Source organism: Triticum aestivum, chromosome 2B (assembly GCF_018294505.1).
Source record: "Triticum aestivum cultivar Chinese Spring chromosome 2B, IWGSC CS RefSeq v2.1, whole genome shotgun sequence".
In the NCBI taxonomy this organism is placed as follows: domain Eukaryota; kingdom Viridiplantae; phylum Streptophyta; class Magnoliopsida; order Poales; family Poaceae; genus Triticum; species Triticum aestivum.
This window is the reverse complement of record NC_057798.1, coordinates 14,595,182-14,603,067: the sequence shown is the minus strand read 5'-3', so window position 1 is coordinate 14,603,067 and position 7,886 is coordinate 14,595,182. Positions and strand designations below refer to the sequence as shown.

At 44.0% G+C, this 7,886-nt stretch overlaps 1 pseudogene; it reads left to right on the top strand.

The window, feature by feature from the left end:
• Positions 1-4,684: 4,684 nt before the first annotated feature.
• Positions 4,685-7,672, top strand: LOC123039967 (L-type lectin-domain containing receptor kinase IX.1-like; annotated as a pseudogene).
• The last annotated feature ends 214 nt before the right edge of the window (positions 7,673-7,886 follow it).

The following is a 7,886-nucleotide window of genomic DNA, read 5'->3' as shown; positions in this document are numbered from 1 at the left end:
ATCTGTGGCTAATAAATTTGGTGGCTTGTACGTGTGATTTTTATGATCTTCTAGTCATAGAATAGATATCTATGAAGTTTTGTTAGTTATGATCACAAAAATGGCATCTATGATACTGTTGCTTGTGTTAACATACTTATGTGTACAAGTAAGCTTGCACGTGCAACGCATGTCTAGATTGCCATAAAACAGTTATATCAAAATAATAAGAATAGAAATATTAAAACATCACAAGCTCCTTAATAGTAATAGACGCAAAGTTAAATCAATATCTTGTGTTTCTTAATATCATCATAAAACACAACATTTAACTGACACCTAGCAGCTTTCATGGGAACCAAATCATAGGGCATTAATAAATAGAGCAAACAATCAATCTCGCAATAACATGCGTCAAGTATCAAGAAGCTTCTTTAGATATTTTTGCAATTATTTTATTAGAAATACGCAGCCCTTGGCAGGGAGCTAACCCTCATAGTGAGATTGTATCATGTTCTAGAACTCTTGGGTCGCCTAGATCCTTAATGTAGGAGAAATAATATGGGCATGATAAAACTTAAAAGACCTTTGCATGCTAAATATGACATCCTGCAAAAATCGGAGATGTAAATCCACAAAAGAAAACATTATCAAAAAATTCAGATTGTCAAAAAAAAAGTAATAATTTTCATGGATATTATACCAAAACAGGTTTCTACAACACCAATTCATTCACACTTCCAAACAAATCCAACAAGAGCACCAAAACAACTCACTTTCTTACATTGAATGAATTCTGGTTCTACCATAATTTCTAGTGTTGGATATACATATTGCTTGACATTGCATAGCTACAGTAACAATAAGCATAAATCAGTGTACAAACATTGAGCATAATATAACTCCAAGACAAAGCAATGTAGTACGCCTATAGAGGGAAAAAGTTGCTATCAGAGGATAGTAAGCTGAGGAAGTTGATAACATATTGTATATCTTTTTAAATGCACATTTAATCTTTGATTGCACAGACCTAAAATTAAGTGACAAATTTCATAAATTTGCTTACAGAACCCATAGTTCAGATGCAAGGAACAAGATAGCGGGGGGTATCTATAGGCGTGCTCTCCCGTTCACCTTGCATAAGCTGACCATTTTCAACTATACAACTTTTTTTCCTCACACTCGCCACAGTTAGCAAGTACTGTACTTTGTTACCATTCATATTTTTATGGTTCTTATTTTAAAGGAAAAATTAGATGTAGAAACATTAGCCACAGTGAGCAAGTACTGTACTTTGTTACCATTCATATAGCATATAGTTGAGGTGTAATGGTTATCATAAATTGCGAAAGTTAAACTTGCAAAAAAATGATATAAGAAAAAAAAACACTTGCAAGTACTTCCGGGTCCATCAGAACCTATCAATTCAGAAGTTTCAAGATCCCAAAACATCAGTCCTATAGTAAATTGAGTCAGAATACACTCCAGCTTCCTAACAATTCACTTGCTACTAAGTAAATAAAGAACAAAAAAATCTAGTAAAAAAGATGTATCTAACTATTACACGATTGAAATGACATTCCTCGGGCACTCAAATTTATGTCCCAGGAGTGCATTTATTTCTGCCATATATTTCTGGTTTTCATTTTTTGTTTTTTTCTAAACTAAAACAAGAAAATGTTCGTGAGGTTGAAGAATGCTTGGGAATTAAAATTGTTTGTAAAGTCAAAAACTGTTTGTGAATTCAAAAAATACCTGATTTTTTTTTAAAAAAATGTGAGTTTAAAAACTTCCACTAATTTAGAAAATGGTTGTGTTTTTTGAAAAATGCAAGCAATTTTTAAAATAGTTGACATATTTGAAAGCAATCGTAGATTTGAAAAAAAAATGCTTCTGAATTAAAAAATGTACATGAATTAAAACATGTTCGAGAATTTGAAAAAATATATGTGAATTTGAAAAAAAATATACTTTACGAGTTTAAAAAAAATCGGCGGTGCATATTCGCAGAGACGAACCATGTCCTGGAAGCTAAGTTAAGTATTTGAAACACCCATGTCTTTCTTTGGCCACCTAGGCAATCCAATAGCAGGGTCAATAGATAAGTCGACGACGACCTCGTTGGACATGACCTGAACCATGGTGTAGGAGACCGGCTGCGGGGCATTATTAGACGATTAGTATGGCGGTAGGAGTGCCTGACCTTGTTATGGACCCGGTTGTTGGGTAGCTTTGGCCTGCGAAAGATGGAGATGGGCTTCAGTCGTCGGTAAGATCACTTGCAAACCACTCACGAGAAATGTCTTTGTGTCAATGGCTGCAATTGTTCTCTTCAAATAGTTCATTTAACTTCCATTGTATATTTTGAATAGGCCACTTAACTTCTCGCTGCAGTTGGTCTAAACAAATGATGTTTTTAGTATATGCAAATATGTTGTTGTTCATAGGGGCACCCTTTGTTTGGGCTACTGATTCCTGAAAATCAGTTGTGGCTTAGATTTTTAGAGTCGGCTATAGCTGTAGATTTTGACAATCAGAATCTGGCTGTTTGTTTGCCCTGCGGTAGAAAAACCACAAGTATTGTGAAATGTCCACAACGCCCGGACTGAACAAATGGATAGTAACAAATCTTGCAAAAACTTATCACATTCATTGAACAATTAATAAATTTTCTAATTCATTCGTTCATGCATACATGCACATTCTGGTTGAGATCATACGCACATGATCTGAGCAAATAATTCCATCAAAGAAGAAAAACAAATGCCGAGCAACATAAGCGGTAGAGTTGCAAACAGTGACAATACGTGGGTGTTGAACGCGCTAGTGTATGGCGACGCGCGGGAGGATGGAGGGTGTGGCCGTGATTGCCTCCGAGCACCAGCCGTTGCTCGCCCCCAGGCATCAGTCGTTGCTCGCCTCCGTCCAGGCAAGCAACAAGGACCATCACGGCAACCTCGGACCAAAGCAACGCCACCGAGCACCGTTCCCAGTGCCATACGTGGGTCCTATGCTGCAGAGCACCATCCCCACCATCGTACGTGGCTTCTTAGCCGGCGAGCACCACCTCACCCGGATCTGGCCGGCGAGCAGCAGGATACCACAAATCTCCATGGCCACGAACCCGCGAGGTCGGGGAGGAAGGGTAGAAGGCAGTCGGCGGCCGTTCCTGGTGCGTTGCCCAGCCATACCATCTTGGGACGGGGCGGGCAACGAAGATGGGTGAGAGTGGTGGCGGCTGGGTGAGTAGCTCGGGAGAGACGAGAGATGAGTGGATGGGGCGGTTCGCTCGGGTGAGGGCTGCGGTGGCACTTTGGCTGTAATTCTGACATGAAACAAGGGCAAGGACAAAAAACGAATCGTTTTCTTTTGCGGGAAGGTGTGGAATCGCTGGAATCACCAAAATCGCAGGCTTCAGATTTTGCTGCATGGTAGTTCAATTTCTAAAATTGATTCTGAGATGCTAGCTAGAAATCTGATTTGTTTGTTTGAGATACTAATTTTGAAAGGTCTAGCCCAAGCAAAGCCCACCAGAACATGTTATTCTTGTAGGCAGAGCATGTCACATGACACACGATACACAAGACAAAACCATGACGATATCATCAGCATCACACACATTTTGATTAACTCAATTGGGTGCCGGTAGACCACACAATTCTCATCGCACAATCGTATGTGTTGGCGCGAGTTGCCGCGTACGAGTTGCACTTACAAAACTGTGTGCGGAACTTCACAGACATTGTGATGTTATCCAACGTGTGTGATGCTTGCAATCGTCAATACAATTTATTTAAACAAATCGTTCGCCACATAATGCACACAATTCCGGTATTATATGACTCATGTGCAATAAGACTAGTTTTGTTTTCTGGAGCACAAATTTATTTTCCTGGCGTGTGTGATGTGTGCATCGCACATGGTTCGGTCCAAAGCTGTGCGATAGATGTGTCTTCTTATTAGCATTCTGCACTAGTCAATGCAGATCATGAGCATGTCAGTTCATTGGCAATGTTTGAGTCAGGTGGAATTTAATGGTAGTGGCCATTTTGATAAAACATGCAACACTGAACAAAAAGCTCGTGACTCAAGACCCACTCTACTATATTGATCACTTCTAAGTGTTCCCTATTTGTTACAATAATACTTGGTGGTAATGCTCCTCACCTCCTTGTGGTATAGATCATCGCAACCCTTCTCAATGCTTTGCCTGGACTAGTGAACTACTGACTTGATGATGATGCTGCTCGCAATATTATATGGAGGCCTATTGGAACTGAGTTGCACCAACCTAGTGCACAGACTGGGAACTATTTTCCATTGTTCCACCAGAAGCCCCAGCCGGCCTATTTTTGGACGGATGGAAAATACGAGTTATTCTACCACTGCATGCCCTCGTCAAAGTAGTTCCGGTCGATCTGCCTTTGGAGACACGTGGCGGGCTCTAGCATTTCTTCCCCACGGATAGGCCGGCCGGCAGCCTGCCCGCCATTCACGTGCGTCAGATTTTAAAGGTCAGCTTGCGACCCACGAATCACGAACGATGCAGTGACATATAGTATCAGTACTATATACTCCCACCGTCCGAAAATACTTGTCATTAAAATGGATAAAGAAGGATGTAGAGACGGAGGGAGTACCTACTAGGTAGGCGCTGCGAGCCGTGGGTACAGAGCTAGCTGCAGCTGCTACGCGACCGATAGCCATGGCTCCACGTCGCCTTCTCCTCCTCCTCCTGCTGCTCCTCGCCGTTGCCGCCGTGTCTGTAGAAGCAGAGGGGCAGACGTACTTCCCGCTGTATCCTTACTGCTCGACCACGGACAACCACGCGGCGGACAGCCAGTACCGGTTCAACCTTCTCGCTCTGTTCGGCGACCTCCCGTGGCGCGCCATCAGCAACCGCGGCTTCTATGCCGGCACGGCCGGCGAAGCGCCCGACGAGGTGTTCGGCCTCATGGGATGCTACGCGGACAGCAGCTGGACCGCGTGCCACGACTGCCTCTACACGGCGGCCGCCGGGATACAGCTATCGTGCCGGTTCAACCGGGAGATGAAGGGCGCCTATGACGCGTGCGTCTTCCGCTACTCCAACCGGGCCTTCGTCTCCGTCGCCGACCTCAGCATCGCTTTCAACACATCGCCGACCCGGCCAGCATGAACGCCACCAGGTGGGACCTCATCACCCGGCTCGCGTGGGAGGCCTCGCGTTCGCCTCTGCGGTTCGCCAACGGGAGCATGCCGTGCACGGTGAACGGGACCTCGCAGATGATGCACGGCCTGGCGCAGTGCACCAGGGACCTTAACGCCAGCGAGTGCAGCAGCTGTCTTACGGAATTCGTGGCAGCCCTCTCGGATGTCCGCCCCAACAACATCAAAGGTGGCGTCAAAGGTTACAGCTGCTACGTAGCGTACAGCATCGGTGACGACCTCAAAATTACCATTCCGCCACCAGCCGAAGGTTTGCCCTATTTCCAACATTTTCCATATCAAAATTATCATAGATTTAGCCACCTTTATTGAATTACTTATTGAAGTTGATGTAAGACACCAAGGGGTTTGTGAAGTGTGCATAGCGTAGATAACTACTCCCTCCGTCCGGAAATACTTGTCGAAAAAATTGATGCTAGACGTATTTTAATTCTACATACATCCATTTTTATCCATTTCTACTACAAGTAATCCCGGACGAAGGTCAAAACAATTACAAGAAATAAATTCAATACCTATTATTAAGTTGGCTTCATCCATAGCCACACATTTAATGAAGGGATAATATCGCTCTTGTCACCATCGTCAATCGGAGATGACCAAGATAAGGTTGGGAGGCACTCCTCCTTCCGGCGCAAACATACCAATCAGTCCCGCCGAGGGCGCCACACTGCATCAATTAGAGCGATAGTTCCACTTTCCCCAGCCTCTGCATCAAATATAGTCATGCACACCACTTAGATTAGACACCTAGTGGTACCTCTGTAGATCAAATATGCTAGGCGTACAGGCTTATACAGACTCATTCCTAACCAACTAAACATGCCCCCGGCCCCCATCCATAAATTTCAGGTCGGTGGGGCCCCTCCCTCCCCTTTGTCTAGTGACAGTTTACCAGCCCAAACACACCTCGTAAAACCCCGTAAATGTCGGTAGCTGTAGCATTACTAGCTGTAGATATAAGAAAATCTCCATTTATTTGTAGAAGGCCTTTTCTTTGAGGAAAAAAAATGTTATCTACTCTCTCACTGCCATTGCCGAGCATAAAGCGTAGCAAAAATGTTTACACGACCAACACTATCTGACTTACATTACATATAAGAGACTCTAAGTCAACTAATCCCCATTATCCAACATAAAACATATATTATGTGTCATCTGATATATGCATAATTTGATGAATCAGAAGCTACACCACTTTCTTCCCACCAAACCAGTAGAAGGACACAACTGATGGCTGCAGCGTATGCTAGTTCAGTCGTCATGGTTATTATCTCCATGAATCTCTTGATTTGGTTCTTTATACGGCGGAGGCTAAACCGCATGGCCAGAGAGGAAAAGGTAGATGCTTTGGACAGTGATCCATTAGAAGACGACTTTGAGAAAAGGACTGGGCCAAAGCGGTTTCTCTACAGCGATCTTGCCATTGCCACCAACAATTTTTCGGATGAGAAGAAGCTCGGGGAAGGAGGATTCGGATCGGTGTACAAAGGATTTTTGAAGGAGCTAAAAGTTGAGGTAGCTATAAAAAAGGTGTCCAAGAGCTCCAAGCAAGGAAGGAAGGAGTACATCTCCGAGGTGAAGATCATAAGCCAGTTGAGGCATCGGAACCTCATGCAACTCATTGGCTGGTGCCATTGTGGCGACGAGCTCTTACTTGTCTATGATATTATGCTCAATGGCAGCCTCGACACCCATCTTTACAGTTCAAGCACTATATTATCGTGGCCACTCAGGTAATTACATTACATTTGCCAGCTTTTTTAGTGCTCATTTCATATGCCACTTTCTATATTCATGAATGGTTATTACCTTGTGTCTCTCCATATTAATGAGTTTTTTGTTTATTGCTATTTATAGGCTTGAGATAGTGCTCGATTTAGGATCAGCAGTCGTGTATCTACATCGGGACTGGGAGCAATGTGTTCTGCACCGGGACATCAAGCCAAGTAACATCATGCTCGACGCGTCGTTCCACGGAAAGCTTGGTGATTTTGGTTTGGCGCGGCTCGTCGACCATGGACGAGCACCATACACGACAGGTCTTGCAGGAATGCTGGGCTACATGGACCCTGAGTGTATGGTCACTGGAAAGGCCAGCGCGGAGTCTGATGTCTATAGCTTTGGTGTGGTTCTCCTCGAGATTGCTTGTGGCAAGCAGCCAGCGGTGGCTCGTGAAGAAACCGAGGACGTAATTCACCTTGTACAATGGGTATGGGATTCACTTGGAGGTGGAAGGATCCTTGATGCAGCAGACCCGCAGCTCGGCATGATGTTCGATGACCGTGAGATGGAGTGTGTGATGGTAGTTGGGCTCTGGTGTGCCCACCCTGACCTCAACCTAAGGCCATCCATTAAGCAGGCTGTTAACGTGCTGCGGTTTGAGGCGCCACTGCCAAACCTACCCGCGAAAATGCCGGTAGCAACATTTAAGCCGACTATTGATTCTATTATTTCTGCTTCTCAACTGTCAGGTGGCAGATAATATATCTTAACTGGATAGAGCCTGGAGATTGTTTAGTTACCAGAGGTAGTGGATATAGATATTCCTAGTGGAAGAAGAGCATGAGTGCCCGTGTAGATGTTGTGTTGTTACCCATTGTTTCTGTGGTTTATACGGTTGTTGCCTTTTGTTTTAGAGTTTGAGTGAAGTAAATATAGCAGTAAACGATCCGCTGTTCATGGGGGTTTGAAGATAG